This window comes from Diabrotica virgifera, chromosome 4, assembly GCF_917563875.1.
Source record: "Diabrotica virgifera virgifera chromosome 4, PGI_DIABVI_V3a".
NCBI lineage: Eukaryota > Metazoa > Arthropoda > Insecta > Coleoptera > Chrysomelidae > Diabrotica > Diabrotica virgifera.
This window is the reverse complement of record NC_065446.1, coordinates 97,347,045-97,366,446: the sequence shown is the minus strand read 5'-3', so window position 1 is coordinate 97,366,446 and position 19,402 is coordinate 97,347,045. Positions and strand designations below refer to the sequence as shown.

Genomic DNA, 19,402 nt, shown 5'->3' with positions numbered 1-19,402 from the left:
TATTTCAAATTTTCAATGCATACTAGACTACGCTAACCTTAAGAAGGGGGTATGGTTTGAAATATTTAATTTTTTTTATTATTTCAAATAAAAGTGCATACTTTTAAGAATACTCTCTGAAACTTTCAAAATAATCGGAGTAAAATTACCAGAGATACAGGGTGTTGAATATCCCTACCTTCGACTCGCGTTGCCGAGGCTTCGCGCCAGCACGCTTGAGCGTAGTGAGAAACGTTAAACAACTGTTCGCCTTCTCTTTTGTAGATTACTCCGCAATTCAAAAAACATATTCCAATGTTCATCACTTTACGATTTGGCAGACAAATAAGAAGATAAAGATGCAGTTGTCAAAACTTTAAACGCATTTTTCTCAAAACTGCTTTTTCAAATGCGGTGGACATTGTAACTGATAAACTACTTGACCGATCTACCTGAAATTTTGCATAGATTTTCTTTAGACATTTCGCGAGGTAACAATGTCGAGATATTTTTTGTTTTGTGCTTATTTTTTGTTCAACAATATTAAATCTGTTGGTTTTCACAACAATTTTATCAAAAATTTCGTATTTTTGACTTCTGAGTGATACCAAAAATTCAAAAGTAATTAAAAATAAAAAAAACTCGACGTTGTTACCTCGCCAAACTCATATGCTAATTAAATCATTTTAAATTTTTTATTTCGTATGATCCAGTGATGAGTTCTGATGTCCACCGCAAAATCAATTTTTTTTTGAGTCGCCTGACAAAATTTGTCGCCAATGGCGTATTTTTCAATATTTTGGATTGAATTTTTTCATAAATATTCTTTAAATTATACTTAATATGTTTATTTAATTTAAAAATAAAATAATTCTACCCTAGCTTCGAAAAAAATTCACAAAAAAGTGCTTGATATGTTGATTTCAAACCATACCCCCCCTTAAAATGCACATTAAAGAGGACAACGATTGTTACATTAGCACAATCATTTTGGATAATATAGATAATGACACGATAATAATACCGCCTAGAGGTGAAATTTACAGAGTCGTAAAAATTTTTCAAACGCTGGAAAACGACAGGATAATGGAACAACAAGAAATACAACCAGGAATATCAGAGCGAGAGCAATTATTTCAAGTAATAATCCGTACATCAAAATTTTGAACACAACCTACGAAACAGTAAAAGTAGAGACAAACGCAATCAAAACATTAGACATTAAATTATTCGACATATATAGACTGATCAATGACAGCAAGGATAGGAAAAAGGAATTACGGGAATCATTGAAGTTAGATATTCCAGAATACATACTCGATAAGTTAGTACCTTTATGTGAAGATTATTCAGATATATTCGCCCTAAGGCATGACATGATAATGTGTAACAACTTCTACGAGCAGAAACTGAGAGTTAAAGACCAAACTCCGGTATACATTAAAAAACTATAGGACACCTCATGCACAAACAGAGGAATTAAACCGGCAAGTACAAAAACTGAGAGACCAAGGAATAATATAACCGTCTACATCAGAATACAACAGCCCAGTAGTACTGGTACCGAAAAAGGCGATAGATGGAAATAAAGCATGGAGATTATGCATAGATTTTAGACAACTGAACAAGAAAATAGTCACAGACAAATTTCCTTTACCAAGGATAGACTCGATACTAGATCAACTAGGAAGAGCAAAATGGTTTTCAGTTACAGACTTAATGTCAGGTTTTCACCAGATACCATTAGAAAAATCATCGAGAAAATACACATCGTTTAGCACAGAAAATGGAGCATTTCAATTTACCAGATTACCTTTTGGATTAAATGTAAGCCCAAATAGCTTTTCAAGGATGATGTCAATAGCATTTTCGGGATTAACACCGGACAAAGCATTTCTTTACATGGACGATATAGTAGTAATAGGAGTATCCGAAAAACATCACCTAGACAACCTGAAAAAGACATTCGAGACATGTCGAAAATTCAATTTGAAACTAATAAACCCAGGAAAATGTCAATTTTTTAGAAGAGAAGTAACATATTTAGGACATGATCTTTCTCAGGAAGGAGTATCACCAGACAAAGCGAAATATGCAACGATTGAACAATACCCGACACCTAAGACAGCGGAAGAAACAAAAAGATTCGTAGCATTTTGTAACTATTATAGACGTTTTATTCAAAATTTTGCTGAAATATGCAGACCACTCAACAGATTATCAAGAAAAGGAGTAGAATTTTTTTGGTCAGAAGAATGTGAAAAAGCATTCAATAAGCTTAAAAATCATCTCTGTTGAAGCCACCGATCTTAAAATATCCATATTTCAATAAACAATTCATACTAATAACAGACGCATCCAACGAGAGTTGTTCAGCAATTTTAAGTCAAGATTATAACGGAATAGACCTACCAATAGCATACGCATCAAGAAGTTTTAATAAAGGAGAATGTAATAAACCTATAATCGTTAAGGAATTACTAGCGATTCATTGGGTAATTAATCATTTCAAATGTTATTTATATGGAGCACCAACATTTTTAGTAAAAACGGATCATAAACCACTAACACATTTATTTGCAATGAAAGAATCAACTTCGAAAGTTACAAGAATCAGATTAGATTTAGAGGAATACGATTTCGAAATAGAATACATAACAGGGAAAAATAACTATGCAGATAGTCTTTCAAGAATAACATTACATCAACTAAAGAACCTATACATAGACAATACCCATATATTAGCTATAACACGAGCTCAAGCAAGAGAAAATAAGAACGAAGCAAGGCAAACGAAGGCAGAAAGTGAACTCGCACTACAGCCAGAAGCCCACAAACAGACAGTAAGAAAGGTACTAAATAATTTAGAGGCGCATAGACTACCAATTTTGTCTTTTGGAGCAGAACTAATCTCACCAAGACTGAGCATTAGGGTCAAAAACAAAATAAAGTGCAGCAAGAGCATAGCCACAGGATTCAATCATTTTGATTTAAGAGGAAACAGTAGCGATCAACAGGTAGCGAAAACGCGTTCCAAGATTGCGGCTGTAATTTTGAATACTTTTTCGAGATATTTGGCACACGTATTCGTAATATAATAAAGAATGACGGTACAGAGCCCAATTTGAAAAATATATTAATATGTGGAAATTACTCTGTAATTAAATACAATATTAAAAAAACGAGCCTGTACCGCCATTAAGAATAACAAAAAAATACAATTTCTTCAAATAAATTTTTTATCCGATGCCTAGATTTTGTGTCATTTTGGAACTACTAAAATTTTTTATTTCATTAGTAGTTCCAAAATGACACAAAATTTAGGCATCGGATAAAAAAGTTTATTTGAAGAAAGTGTATTTTTTTGTTCTTCTTAATGGCGGTACAGGCTCGTTTTTTTAATATTGTATTTAAGTACAGAGTAATTTCCACATATTAATATATTTTTCAAATTGGGCTCTGTACCGCCATTCTTTATTATATTACGAATACATGTGCCAAATATCTCGAAAAAATATTCAAAATTACAGCCGCAATCTTGGAACGCGTTTTGGCTACCTGTTGATCGCTACTGTATCACCTTAAACCAAATGTTGGCACAGCTTGATAATCTGGCGGTAGAGAATGCAGTACGTAAAGTAAAAATATACGTAAACGATATTATTTTTAAAGTATGCACAATTGAGGAATTTATTAAACAAGGAAACGAAATATTGAAGAATGTAGAAATATACATATGTGAAGTACCAGAAACAATAGAAGATGACAAAGAAAAACACGGTTAATAGAAGAATATCATAATCATCCGATGTTCGGAGGACACTTAAGGAAAAATAGACTAATAAAGAAGCTAAAAGCAAAGTTCAGATGGAAAAATTTGGAAAAAGACGTAAGAAAATACGTTAAACAATGTCATAAATGTCAAATTAACAAACCGAAAAGAACACTTGTCGAAGAATTCGTGATATCGGACACTTCTTCCAAACCATGGGACATAGTATACATAGATACGATAGGTCCATTCACTAAAAGTAACGAAGGTAATAGATACTGTATAACAATGTTATGTGAGCTTACGAAATACGAGGTCAGTATACCCGTGTGCAATAAAGAAGCAGAGACAATAGCCCGAGGAATTTTTGATCATTTCATACCAACATACGGACTCATGAAGCAAATAAGAACAGACCAAGGCACAGAATATAAAAATGAAGTAATGCAGGAACTAACAAAGCTACTAAAAATAGAGCACAACTTCTCAACGGCATACCATCCACAGTCCATTGGAAGTTGCGAAAAACTGCACAGAACATTAAACGAGTACGTAAGAGCATTCATAGACGAAGACAGAGAAAATTGGGATGTGTGTTGCAGGATGTTCACATACTGCTACAATACAACCCCTAACGCGTATCATGGTTACACACCGTTTGAACTGTTATATGGCAGGAAGGTTAACCTACCAGAAGACCTTACACAGGAGATTCAACCATGTTACAATATAGATGCTTACTACAATGAGTTACGCTACAAACTACAAAGCGCACACGAGAGAGCTAGAACCTTCTTCCTAAAGCACAAAAAAGAGCGACAAGAAAAGAATAAGCTCAAAGCAACACCACAACACTTTAAAATAGGAGACCTAGTCCTGGTAAAAAGGGAAGAGAATGGTAAGTTTGATAGTCTTTATGTAGGCCCCTTCACAATAACAGAGGTAAATAATGTTAATTGTAAGATCAGATTGGAAAACAATAAAATCAGGGAAATACATAAGAATAGATTATATGCTTACAATCCGAGAACACAGTGAGTGACAAGTGAAACGGGAACAATGTTGATAACGAACATTTTCACTTTTATTTTTTTGTATTTGATTATTATTTATAGGAAATAAAAAGAATGTATATATTGTATTTATTAAAACGCAGTAAGCAGGTGGTGGAACTAATAGAAAAAATTTTCTTCCTTTTCCGTAGTCAGAAAATTTTCGGAAGGAAAGGAAGATGTGTTGGGATACACAGCATCTCAGTAAACATCTTCTTCAGACAAACTCTTTAATAATTAAATGCCCGTGGTAAAAACAAATGTGTTTGTTTTTAATAAATACGATTAACCTAGATTACCACATCGATACATGCTAGTATTTGATACAAGGTCAAGTTGCAATAATATTCAAGGTATGTTTGTTAGCAGTCAGCATTTTTAATCACTCTCACTTTTGCTTACCAAAACATAAAACAAAAAAATCGACCTTTAATTATACCTTCACGGGGAACAGATAAATCAATCAGTAGTTGAGATTCCAGCGAGTAACATCACATTAAGCAAATAATATACCACCAGCTACTTACCGTTAAATACTCCACGTATAAATAAATGTATTAACTGTAAGAGTTATTTACTACATCAACCCTTATGGTCGGGGGTAACCAACCCCTAATTATCTAAGGTGGATCAGAAGATAGGAACCACCATAAGTGGAATTGGCATCATCGTAGGATACAGAAATATTTTTGACTTCTTGCTGTGCTTACCGCATAGATACTTGCATTTTGAACAAACTATGGTTGTTTTTGCCCACTTATTGGCCTTTTTTCTTTTAGATTTTGCCAATTTGACACATGAATGATATCGTCCCTTTCCATTTTGGGATGGTGTTGAAGGTATTCAAGGGGATTATTTTTAGTTCACTGTCAAGTATTTATAAAAGTATGAGGAAATGAATTAAATTATAGAAATGCTAATCATGCCATCTAATAGGGCAGTAGTACGCCGACAACTGCTAATTATTTGAGATTTTTAGGAACAAAGGTATTTAGAAAATCAGATGTAATGCAATGTTTTGAATACTTGTTAACCCTCCTTGGTCTTTCTAGGGTTAACGTCCATGATTCCTCTCCATAGTATAGTACACTGTATACGTAACATTTTGTTAGGCGTACTTTAAGAGCTAATGTTAAATCATTGCTACATAGGACCGTTTTCATTTTCATAAAATTAGAACGTGCTTTTTCGATTCTGACTTTGATTTCTACAGTGTAGTCATTATTTTCTGTTATAAGTGTTCCTAGGTAAGTGTACTTTTTTACTCTTTCGATCTGCTGGCTCTCTACTCTCAAGATTTCGTTAGTATTTTGGCTGTTTTCACTAATTTCCACAAACTTCGTCTTTTTGATATTGAGAGAGAGAGAGAGAGAGAGAGAGAGAGAGAGAGAGAGAGAGAGAGAGTTCGTACTCCTTACTACACCTTACTATTTTACTCATCAGTCTTTGCAGGTCTTGTAAACTAGGTATCGGCTATTATTACTGTATCATCTGCATATATGATGTTGTTAACTAAGACTCCATTTACTCTTCTGCCGACTGTTTCATCTTCCAGATTTTCTCGTATTACCTCTTCGGAATAAGCGTTAAATAATAGAGTATGCAGCCTTTCCGGACTCCTCTCTTTATTTCCATTTTTTCAGATGTTTCTTTTTCAATTCTTACTATTGCTCGCTGATTGTAATAGAGGTGTGTTATTAGTCTTAAATCTCTTTCATCTACGTTTATAGTTTTCAGAATTTCCATGAGTCGATCATGTTTTACTTTATCAAACGCTTTATTGTAGTCCATAAAACAGACGTAAAGAGGACGGTTAACATCCAAACATCTCTGTGTCAGCACGTTAAAGGAGAATAATGCCTCTCTGGTACCCATACCATTGCGGAACCCATATTGAGTGTCACTAATATCCAGCTCCAGTTTAGAGTGTATTCTGGCGTGGATAATGTTCAGTAGTAATTGCACAAGAGCTCTAAAATTATTGAATTTTTCCCGAGTGACACTTTGACAGTTTTAATTTCACGAGCCAAAGGCGAGTTAAATTTTGTCAAAGTGTCACGAGGGCAAAAATTCTATTTTAATTTTAGAGTTCGAGTGCAATTTGTTGCGATTATTTTATGAATAAAACTCTTCAAAACCAAAATTTTATTGTAATTTATTTATGTAAGTACAAATTATTACAATTAAACACAAAGTTTTTATAAATATTTGACGATTGAAAGTCATCACTTTTATAATTTTTAAAACATTAATTGTCATTAATGTCACTGAATGTATTTTTTCGTAGCAACGAAGGGCATCTGACGTAATATACTTAACGACGGGCAATTATCAAAAATTATCGATTTAATTCAGATTTCGGTAGCTTTCTATTGGTCAGAATCTCCTATGAATGAAATAATCAGTAGTAATTGCACAAGAGCTCTAAAATTATTGAATTTTTCCCGAGTGTCACTTTGACAGTTTTAATTTCACGAGCCGAAGGCGAGTAACCATATTTCAAAGTATCACGAGGGCAAAAATTCTATATTAATTTTAGAGATCGAGTGCAATTTGTTGCGATTATTTCATGAATAATACTGTTCAAAACCAAAATTTCATTGTAATTTATTTATCTAAGTAAAAATTACTACAATTAAACAAACAGTTGTTATAAATATTTCACGGTTGAAATTCATCACTTTTTTAATTTTTAAAACATTAATTGCCATTAATGTCACTGAATGTATTTTTTCGTAGCAACTAAGGGCATCTGACGTAATATACTTGACGACAGGAAATTATCAAAAATTATCGATTTAATTTAGATTTCTGTAGCTTTCTATTGGTCAGAATCTCCTATGAATGAAATAATCAAAAATTATCAATTTAATTTAGATTTCTGTAGCTTTCTATTGGTCAGAATCTCCTATGAATGAAATAATCAACAGAATTTTCAAGGTATGTGACATTAAGCTTATGGTTCGGTAGTCACTGCATTCTTTGGCATTCACTTTCTTTGGCAAACACACAATTGCTGATGTCAACATTTTTCTATTGATGATTCCCGTAGTATAGATAGCGTTGAACAGTTCTACTATTATGTCCAGGTTTTTCTCGTTGACCAATTTTATCAGATCGCTATATAATTCATCTGGACCAGCAGATTTATTGGTATTTATAGAGTCTATTGCCTGACTAACCTCTGATTTGTTTATCTCTGGGCCCACATCTACGGTTTGGCTATTTATGGATGTTCTAGCTTCTCTCTGGTCATGAAAAAGTTCCTCGATGTACTCTTTCCATCGTCGTAGTTTTCGTTCTGTCTCCATTATAATATTTCCATTTTTGTCTAGCAATATATTTGAGGTTCTTATATTTCCTATTCCGGCTAGTTCTTTGACTTTTTTATATAGGTTGAAGTTGTCATATCTGTTTTGCAGTTCTTCTATTTTTTTACAGTTTTCAAAGAAGTAGGTTTCTTTAGCCTCCCTAATTTTTTTCTTATTTGGTTTTGAAATTGTTTATAGCGGGGAAAAAAACTGTTTTTTTCTTTGTTTCTTTTGTTTTCTCTTGGTAGACGACATTCCGTCGTCTACCAAGAAAAAGAATTTCCGTCGGCCTTGAGAATTTGATCCAGCGCAGTCCTGGCAATGTGTCTGAGACTTTACGGAGTGTGCGGTCCAGTCATCTCCATTTTCTTTACCTTATTTGCTTTATGACATTTTCTCTGTTAGTTTGTTCCATAAATTTCTATTCCAGGCTGGATTAGCCCAAAATATACGAATAATTAGGGATTGAAGGGCACTTTTGTAAAATATTAAATTAAGTAATGAAGAAACCCATATTAAATTTATTAAAGTAGGTATATTCAAAAGACTTTTATTTTTTAACTTTGAAACATTCAAGAAAAAAGAAATTTGCAAAAGATTATTATTGTCTTATTTTAGCTTGTTAATTAATTTTGTTATCTTGTAATTTAAATCGTTTTCTATCTAGACCAGGGCGGATCTGTGAAAAAAGGTCTATTTTTGGATGTGCGAGGTGGCATTCGGATTTTTGCAGATAAAGTTAGGTAACAATTTCAACAATAATAATTGACTTATGCTCCGTCTCATATATGCCCGGAACATTAATAAAAAAGTTAAAGTATTTAAAAACTTCGAAAAACATAAATTTTTTTCTATTTTCTTTGCTTATAACTTTAAAACGATTTATTTTGGAACAAAGTCGTAAGGAAATAAAATAAAGATAACTAAATTTTGTTTGATAAACGACTGGTTAAAAATGTCTTAAATCATTACCCTTTCTGCAAAATAGCAATAAATACAAAATAAGGGGGTAAAATAGGCCTGTTTTTATTCAATGTTTTTCAACCACTTTGGTTGTACTTAGAACTTTCGTAATTCGCTTAGAAAATTTTTACAACATATTTAAATCGTTCACCGAATTTCATTAAAATCGACCTAATAGATTTTGCAGAATAATTTTGCAATCTATTTTTTTTTTAAGTTCAATTTTTTTAAAAACCTTCTGAAGAAAAAGAATGTGTGTGTACTTTGCACGCACGTAAGAAGTTATTCTTCTGTTATATAGGTAATTTCAACGAAGTAAATATACTTAACAGGTTATTTGTATGTCATTTAAATATTAAACTAACTTTCTTATTTACCACTTTCAAAAAATTTTTATTAAAACCACCAAAAATTAAAAAAAAATATGAATCGTCCAGGATTGGAGCCCGCGACCTTCCGTGTGCTTCCGTTCTCTGACCCACCGCTCTACCAACTACACCACGGACCTTCTTTTAAGTGACACGTAAGTTTCGGATATAATTAACAACACCGTGACAAATAGACATATAAAAATGTTATACCTACATAATATTTGATTATCTTACTACAGAGAAAGACAAATCCAAACAGGAATACAGAATCCAATACAGAATTAAAATCGGATTATTTAAGCGGCCTCAGCACTGTTTTAAACTTATAAACAATTTTTTGGCTTATAAACAAATACAGTGAGAACGTTTGAGTTGGCATAAATTCATTTTCTCGAGAATAGGCGTCTCTGGAGATAAATCCCGAAACAGGTCGATTTTTATTTTTAAATTCTAATTTTTTGGTATATATATCATACTAGTCACGTCATCCATCTGGGCGTGGTGACGTAATCGATGATTTTTTTAAATGAAAATAGGTGCCGTGTGATAGCTCAATCGAAAGGCTATTCAATTTTGTATTCACTAATATAAACATTAACATAACTATTTATACAGGGTGTGAATTAAAAAAAAATTGAATTAAATTAGTTCCAATACTTAGATTACGTAATCACACCCAGATGGATGACGTCACTAGTATGATATTTATGCCAAAAAATTATAATTTAAAAATATTTATCTCCAGAGTCTCCCATTCTCAAGAAAATGAATTTATTCCAACTTAAACGTCCTCACTGTTTTTGTTTATAAGCCAAAATATTGTTTATAACTTTAAAACAGCGCTGAGGCCGCTTAATAAATCCGATTTTTAATTCTGTAAAGTGTATTAGATAGGTAGAGAACCTCTTTGTATGAAAAAAAATTAGCAAACTTCTAAATGGTCTACTTTTTTCAGAAATTTTTTAAAAAATTTGAACTTTTTTAAAAAATTTAGATTGAAAAATTATTATGCAAACTCTATTAGGTTGATTTTAATGAAATTTGTTGGACGGTTTAAGTACGCTGTAAGAATTTTCTAAGTCAATTATGAAGGTTCTAAGTGCAACCAAAGTGGTTGAAAAACATTGAATAAAAACAGTCTTTTTTGCCCCCTTATTTTCTATTTATTGCTATTTTGCAAAAATGGGTAATAATCTAAGACATTTTAAACCAGCCGTATATTATACAAAATTCAATTATCTTTTTCTTTCCCTACGAATTTTTTTTATGTAATTATGTTTATTTACAATCTACATCATTAAAAGACTATTAAGTAAATTTTTTCCATGTTTTTGGTCATGAAGAAGAGACTTCCAATGATGTCTCATCTTATTCTATTTATGTTTAAAGTTTTAAAATAGGTCCTGAGGCCAGGTTCTATCTAGTCTCCTTGTGACAGGGCCATTATGAAATAATTCCCTTACTAATTCGTTGTCATGGTGAATGGTACGCTCGTTTTGTGATTCCGAGGCTCGATGGATTTCTTCTCTAATGAAAGGTATATTTAAGTCTCCGTGAAATGTTTGATTATTTACATACCAGGGTGCATCCACTATTGATCTTAGAACTTTCGACTGAAATCTTTAAATGATATTCAGTGATGTTGACTTTGCACAGCCCCAGAGGTGTAGTCCGTAGTACCAAATAGGTTTGATTATTGCTTTATACAGAAGAATTTTGTTTTGGATGTTGAGTTTTGATCTGCGTTCAAGGAGCCAATACATTTGCCGAAATTTCAAGTCTAGTTGTCTTCTTTTAGTCTGTATATGTTTTTTCCAAATAAGACGTTGGTCAAGATGGAGGCCGAGGTATTTAGCTTCTGTTACTGTTGGTATTCGTACATTTTCCATTCTTACAGGTGGGCATGTGTTGTGGCGGTTTGTAGACGTTATTTGAGATGATTTTGTTTTATTTACTTTAGTTCGCCATTTTGTGTACCATTCACTGAGTATGTCCAGATGGTGTTGCAGGTCTTGTGAGGCTTGTATGTGATCTTCATTTACTGCTAGTATTGCTACGTCATCAGCAAAGGAAGCGATCGTAGTATTAGGAGACTCTGGTATATCGGCTGTGTAGAGTGAGAAAAGCAGAGGTCCGAGAACACTACCTTGCGGAACTCCAGAGTTAATAGGACAGAGGCTGGATTGTTGGTCTTTGAATTTTACTGAGAAATATCTATTTGATAAGTAGGATTTGATTAGGAGGAAATAGTTACTAGATAGTGTTAATTTTACTTTGTGAAGCAGTCCTCTGTGCCAAACTTTGTCAAACGCTTGTGAGATATCTAGGAATACAGCGTTGCAGTATTTCTTTTCTTCGAGAGTTTTTGATATTTCATTTACTATTCGATGAACTTGTTGTGTAGTAAAGTGATTTTCCCGAAAACCAAACTGATGTTCTGGTAGTAATGTTAGGAATTCATGATCTGCGTATATTCTTTGTAGCAGCAATCTTTCAAAAACTTTGCTAACGATTGGTAGTAGGCTGATGGGTCGATAAGATGTTACTTCATTGGGAGCTTTTCCTGGCTTAAGGATCATTATAATTTCTGCAAATTTCCATATTTTTGGAAAGTATGATAAACTTAGCATGCGATTAAATATTACTGTTAGCATAATAATGGCCTTACGAGGAAGTTGTTTTAGTACTTGTGCCGAGATTAAGTCATAACCTGGAGCTTTTCGTGAGTTGAGTTTGATTATTTCTTTCTTGACTTCTATAGGAGTAAAACTTTTGATTGGAAGGGACATTTGACATGCTGCGCTAATTAGTTCTTCCACTTCTTCATCAAGGTCTGGTGGCTCGGTTTGAAATACACTCGTAAGATGTTCAGCAAAGACGTCCGCTTTTTCTTTGTTGGAACGAGCCCATTCGCCATTTGGTTTATGGAGGGGAGGAATAGTTGTGTATGGTTTTTTAAGTTTCTTAGTCGCCTTCCATAGCGTCTGATCATTTGCTGTAAGGTTTGTAATGTAATGTTCGAAGGTTTCGTTGTTTGCAGCTTTGATGGCTACTCCAAGTTGTCTACGTAGTCTATTGTATATATGTTGATCTATGTTGTTTCTAGATCTTTGCCAGTTTCTTCTCGCACGACGTTTTTCAGCAATGAGTTGCCGAATGTGTAGGGGAACATTTGTTGTATGTGTCGGTCTGCGTTCAGTTCGTGGTGTAGATTGCCATGCCGCTTCTTGCACAAGGGTGGTGAAATATTGAGCTGCTGTATCTATCTCGTGTGGAGATTTGATTCGCAAATTAAGATTAATGTTTTCTTCTAGGTAGTATTGAAAATCTGCCCAGTTAATGTTTTTTGACGCTAGTCGAGGAGGGGGTGTGTTGGTTATAACTGTGGTACTCTTGTTCATAATAACTGGTGTATGATCAGATGAGAGGTCATAGCTGGATTCTATTAGACAGTTGTTTCTGGATTCTCCTTTGCTTATGTAAAAGTCTAGCACATCTGGAAGTTTTATGGAGTCACTTGGCCAGTAAGTAGGGATTCCGTTGGTGTGGCAATCGTAGTTGTTGTCGGTCATTGCTTTTAAAAGGTTACGACCTTTTGTTGTTATGAGTCTTGAGCCCCAATGTGTGTGTTTCGCATTCCAATCTCCCCCGGCTACAAATTTACTGCCAAGTAATTGAAAGAAGGCTTTGTATTCATCTGTGGAGATTGCATGACGAGGTGGGCTGTAGATTGCAGATATGTTAAAGTGCCATGGCGTTGCATTCACCTGAACAATTGCTGCTTGAATTTTTTCTGTTGCATATTTTGGCAATTCATGATGTGATGTACAGCCTCGTATGATTATGGCCGAGCCACCATGAGCAGTACCATCGGGGTGAGGTGTACTATATATAGTATAGAGCGGAATATTGAACATAGTTAGATCAGTAAAGTGGGTTTCTGAAACAAGCAGTACATCGATTTTATTCTGGTTTAAGAAAGTGATTACTTCCTGCTTATGGTTTAGTAGGCCATTAGCGTTCCATGTGGCAATTCTAAGTATGTTTAACATTAACAATCCCTTCGGTTAATGACTTGTGTGAGTAAGTTTAATATCATACTATTTTGACTCATGAGTTGTGAGAACATGTTTTTGAACTCGTTAAGGAATGTTATTAGTTGTAGTTCTATGTTAGTTTTAGGTTCTTGGTTGCGGTTGATTTGATTTGCTGTCACATTTGCATATGTTCTATGATGATTTTGTAGAGTAGTGTTTAGCTGTGCCCTACGAATTTGTTACAAAATTAATCGTTTTAAAGTTATATGCAATGAAAGTAGAAAAAAATCGACATTTTTCGAGCAACAATTTTAAATATTTAAAACGAAAATTTTAAATATTTAAATTGTTTTATTAATGTTCCTGGTATATTTGAGAAGGAGCATAAGTCAATTACTTATAATTATTGAAGTTGTCACCTAACTTTATCTGCAAAAATCCGAATGCCACCTCTCACATCCACCTCAAAACAGATTCGTCCTTGTCTAATATAGGACTATTAAATTGTACGTTAATTATTCGTCTGCTCTTGAACAAATAATAGTATCCCTAAAATAACAGAGTGAGTTATTATATCTCTCTGGTCTCAGGCTATTAAACTTCGTTAGGTAAATAGTGTACAGTAAGTTCTTGTAAATTATAAAGCCGATAAATATATTCCATTGGCCTAAGAAAATTTGAAAATACTTTGTGAAAACTGGAAAGAAATGTTTAATTAAAATATTTATAGAAGCTATAGTGCCACAACCTTATAACAGACCAGATACAACAGCCTTATAACTGTTATAGCCTATAACAGCCAAACTAATCAATGCAAGAAACAATATTCTATTCACTATTAACAACATGCAGATTGAAAATGTGAAAAATTTTACGTATCTTCGAAGTAGAAGACAAATTCATATGAGGATACAAAAATCTCAACAAGCATTCAGCATGCTCAATCCTGTTTGAAGATATTTCAGTCAAATATCAGGTCAGTTCTACTCTACGGACGTGAAACCTGGAAAGTGGCAAAACTCTTACAGACAAACTTCAGGTCTGTGTTAACAAAATGCATAGAAGTACAGTCGAACCCGCTTATTAGAGTACCAGTTATAGGAATATCCCAGTTTATGGAATATAAATTTCAGGTCCCAAAACGTTTTCATTTACCCTTTAATAAATTTATCCGTTTATTGGAATATGGTTTAGTAACCTAATTTTTTTTAGAATAATTTTTTCAGGTCAACAAATAAATTTTTACGTACAATTTCTTAAAAATTTTAAATTTGCCTGATATAATGGTTTGTCGGTAAGAGCTTCGAAAGCCTGCTGTTTTGTATATTATTACGGTTTGTCAGGTATGGTATGTTAAACAGTAAATGGTTAAGTTCAATTAGTTACCACTATAAACAGCCCGGATTAACCGATAAAAGTATAAAAGGCCCGGTTTCAGAAAAAAATTTATTTTAGGCTTTATTATGGGAGTACCGTCTAGTCAGTGTTAATTGCAAAAGACCAACTCTGTCTACCTCGGTGGCTTATCGCTCCGGGTGGGTTTTAACAATGGGCCAGGTCAGATAAATTTAATAATATTTACGACCGCACTAATTGAATTCAAACCATTTAATGTTGAACAAACCATACCTACCTAATAAACACTTTATTACTGTGTTATGAGTAAACGCTCCTCTTCCACAGAAAATTGAATCGTATGCCGACAAGGTCATAAAATAATTTCATTTGTCTACAAATTTCTATAGGTACATTGCAACACACTTGGCTTTTTTTAGAAACAGCTTTTTTCTATAAGACTATTATTATATTACCAATAGTTGATCGTTTGTTCGGAAGTCTTTTCTAAAACCATATTCCAATTTATTGTCTAGTAATTTCGTAATTATTTTTGTAAATAGATTATAATTTTTATTGACATAAAAAGACCTAAAGCCATATGCATATACATATTGACATAGTATGTACTATTACATATAACGTATATTCGGTACACTTATTTCAGCTAGCCACCAACGATCGGTTATTAGAATATCCCGCTTGTAAAAATATTTTTGCTTGGCACGAAGGCTATTCTAATAAGCGGGTTCGACTGTAATTGTACGTACTTTCTGGCCTAACGTTATCAGAAATGAAGATTTCTCGACGTTGCTCTCCCGAGCTTTCGATAGAGTACGGCACCCTGGGCTTCTCTTTAAACTACAAAACACTCATTGATTAACTACTACCCATACTCAGATCATATATTTTCAATAGAAGCTTCTTCGTTAGACATGGTAGCGCTAAATCCACCATTTGTACCATCGAAGTGGGCACCCACAAGGAACAGTTTTGGATCCAATTATTTTTCTGATTTTCACAGACAGAAGCCAGAAACCACACCAAAAACACACAAGACTACAATTTTATCTTTGCAGATGCCGTAGCTGTATTATCAACTAGTGAAAATCCAATAAATACCTCTTCTCATCTCCAAACCTACCTAAACCTACTCGCAGAATGGTACAATCAATGGAAAATTAAAATCAATGAAAGAAAGTCAGTACAACTAGTACAAGTAACATTTACTATCCGCACGGAAACCTGTCCTCCACTCACACTTAAAAATTCACATATCCCCGTCAGCACAGCAGTAAAATATATACCTTGGATTGCATATCGACCAAAGACTAAAATGGAATAAACACATCCAAATGAAACGCAGGTAGTTGGATATCAAGTTCAGACAAATTTACTGACTCCTTGGTAGGACACCCGAATTGTAATTGAATAACAAATTACTCCTCTACAAAACCATACGGAAACCAATTTGGATGAACGGTATCCATCTCTGGTGATGCGCTAAATTAATATATCAAATAGTTCTTATATCAATTACTGGCGCACCCTGGTATGTCAGTAATCTCACGACTCACAATGATCTGAATATTCACTTTGTAAGAGATACCTACAGCTGGCAGCGACCCACCGTAAAAGTCGAAAAAGAAACCACGACAACGAACTGGTTGAACAGCTCTACCAGAAGAGACTAACAATCAGAAAACTCCATCGAACGTGGTCACCAGAATTATGATAACAATGAAATTAACCTATAAGGCGAAGCATCATTCGACGCCCCTTCTTCCTTACTTACAAATACATCCACATTTACTTAAAACTCTCGTGTAGAAGTTGACTGGTCTGGATCCAACGTATCAAAAAAAAGTTTAATAATAGCAAGCTGAAAATTTGTTAAACTTACCGGTGTCTAGTCAGACAAACTTTGATGTATGGGAACACTGGAACAGGGGAAGTTTTAATTGTGAAACGTGATTTTATTGTGGAACTTGTCATCCTGACAAGTTTATGATTGTAAAAACTAGCAGGTTATTTTTAAGTTTATTCAATAAGTCAATTCAATTTATATAATATATGAAAAAATGTTTATCCGACAAATATGTTGGGTATTTTAATAAACCCCACATGTAGAACATGTTAAATGACAGTAATTATGTTGGTGATAAAATAACAGTCTGGTTTTTATATGGGAGTTTAATGAAAGGGTAACAAATCAATTAAAAGTTCTGTCCGACAAAATACATGGGACGTTTTGTCTGACTTTCGAAACCTGTAACCTGTTCTACAATTAAAACTTCCCCTGTTCCAGTGTTTCCGTACATCAAAAATTGTCCGACTAGACACCAATAAGTTTAGCTTGCTATTAATATACTCTTTTTTGGTACGCAGGATCCAGGCTTAGTAAATAAAAACTCAAAAGGAAAAAGAAACCATTAAAAATATAAAAAATAACAGTATCACTTTCTCATATTTGAATCAATATAAATGTTAATCTTCGTCGATCTCGGGAAAATCATGAATTGAATTAAAAATCGAAAACATCATAAATATTTAACATACCCGTGATATTTCGTGCGCGAACTTATTAATCATGAATATGGAAAACGACCAAATAATCAAAGGTAATAGCACGAGTCCTCTAAATTTTATCGATAATTTTTTTTGTTTTCACGAAAACTTCTTTATTTGGTAAAATTACGAAAACAAACCGAATGATAAAATCACGAGTCCGAAGGACGAGTGATTTTATCCATTTCGGTTTGTTTGAGTGATTTTACCCTAAATAAAGACGTTTAAGTATGAAAACGAAAAAATTTATCAAGCAAAATTTAAAGGACGAGTGGTATTTGAAAAGATTATTTTGTGAACCAATATGTATTATTAGTAAATACGGGCATCTGTGAAATATTTTTAAGGCAACTAGGATCAGTGTCTTAAGTAGGTTATAGATAAATTATTTTATGATTTAAAAATGAACCAATTTCAACAAAAGCTACGCTGGGTGAGTTCACCACAGTGCAGTGGTGTAATTGGTTTTGCCTAACCCCCAGGTGAATGCATTTTATTTAATTATTATTCACCCGTGTTTTTGTAATAATAAAATAGGACAATTTAATTTTAGAACTATTTTATTAATTCTACTAATATAATGTGTATTTTAAAAGTAACTATTGTTCCAAAATATTACGTTGTAAATATTCGAATCCTTTTATGTGATAACACTGGTTTGTTGAAATCGGCAACAAAATAGAAGAATTAGTTCTGTGTTCTGTGTACTGTTTACACCGGTTCTGTTTGACGTTTATGAAAAGTTTAGAAATATTTATTTTGAAAATAAAAACTGTAGAAAATCTGAGTATATCGTGGTTAGTGTTTTTAAAATATCTATGTACCAGGGCTGTTCATAAATTAAGTTAGTAAACACAGGTATGTACGTATTATGTGAAATTTAGGGTACCTTAAGTTTTATCAGGGAAGAGACTGTTTTATCAAGGAAGAGGCTGTTTTATCAGTATTACACTCAATGATTGGCTAGAACGACGCGTGGTGATTTGCTGAAAAAGCAAAAACGTCAGAATTTGACAGGTGAAAAAAATAATCCATCAAAACGTTTAGAGTGGGAGGATAAAATATTTTCCTGTTTCAAATTTTAATATACGCTCTGAGCTTCGCCGGTGTCGCTCCTAGCGGACTACTAATCAACTTTTACCGGTAATTTTTAAATTTATTATTTAATTGTTATCGCTTAATATTTACAACGCTAAAAAGTAATTAAATTGTAATACATTTTTTTAAGATTTTGCCAATCATTTTGACGTTCTATTGATGAAATATTAATTTCTTACTTCGGATACTTTCACAATTATCGTGTAGATGGCGCTATTAATTTATAATTACATATTACGGAACATTAAAAAAACGTAAATTCCTAAAAAATAAACGGAAATTTATGTCAAATTTCCGGTAAACGTTTACAGACTTGTCACTACTGGCGCTCGCGAATTTAAAAATATCCCCTCAACGTACGAGCTCACAGCGTATAGAGCCTATAAAAGGTGTTTCAAATGAATATTAGAGTGTGATAAAGTGAGCGAAATTAAATTTAAAGCATTTTATTTAGCAAGCAAAGCACTATAAAGCAAGACTTTGGTAAATCTATTCACCCCTTTGTGTAACATAGAAACAATCCGATCGGAGAATCTCAAACATATATACTCAGTGACATTAGAAGTGTTCATTTCGCCAAGACACCCAGAAGGAATCATTTCTGGAACTTAATTTTTTGGCAACATGGTACATTTTGATCAAGAATGAAACGATAACATTGGCAAGACTTTTTATTGACATGTTATCAAAAAATAGTAATAATGTGTTTGACGACCCCCTAGCTGAAAACTCTCCTGTATACGTCTAGGCGTTGACAAAATGATATGATTGATGTCTGCTTGAGGCACCTCGTTCCAAAGAACTTGAATTTCATGGATGAACTGTGCCAGAGTCTGTGGAGGATGGTGCAAAGTTGACAGTCTCCTCCCCACATATGATCATATCCCACACATTTTCGATAGGATTTAAACCCAGT

At 33.4% G+C, this 19,402-nt stretch overlaps 2 protein-coding genes across 2 annotated transcripts in view; one reads left to right on the top strand and one right to left on the bottom strand.

Moving 5' to 3' along the window:
- LOC114326299 (leucine-rich repeats and immunoglobulin-like domains protein 2) overlaps window positions 1–19,402 on the bottom strand; it is an 831,802-nt gene that overhangs the window by 723,659 nt on the left and 88,741 nt on the right. The gene's annotated exons all lie outside the window — the stretch shown is intronic.
- LOC126883615 (repetitive organellar protein-like) overlaps window positions 1–19,402 on the top strand; it is a 110,923-nt gene that overhangs the window by 7,728 nt on the left and 83,793 nt on the right. The window lies entirely within an intron of this gene.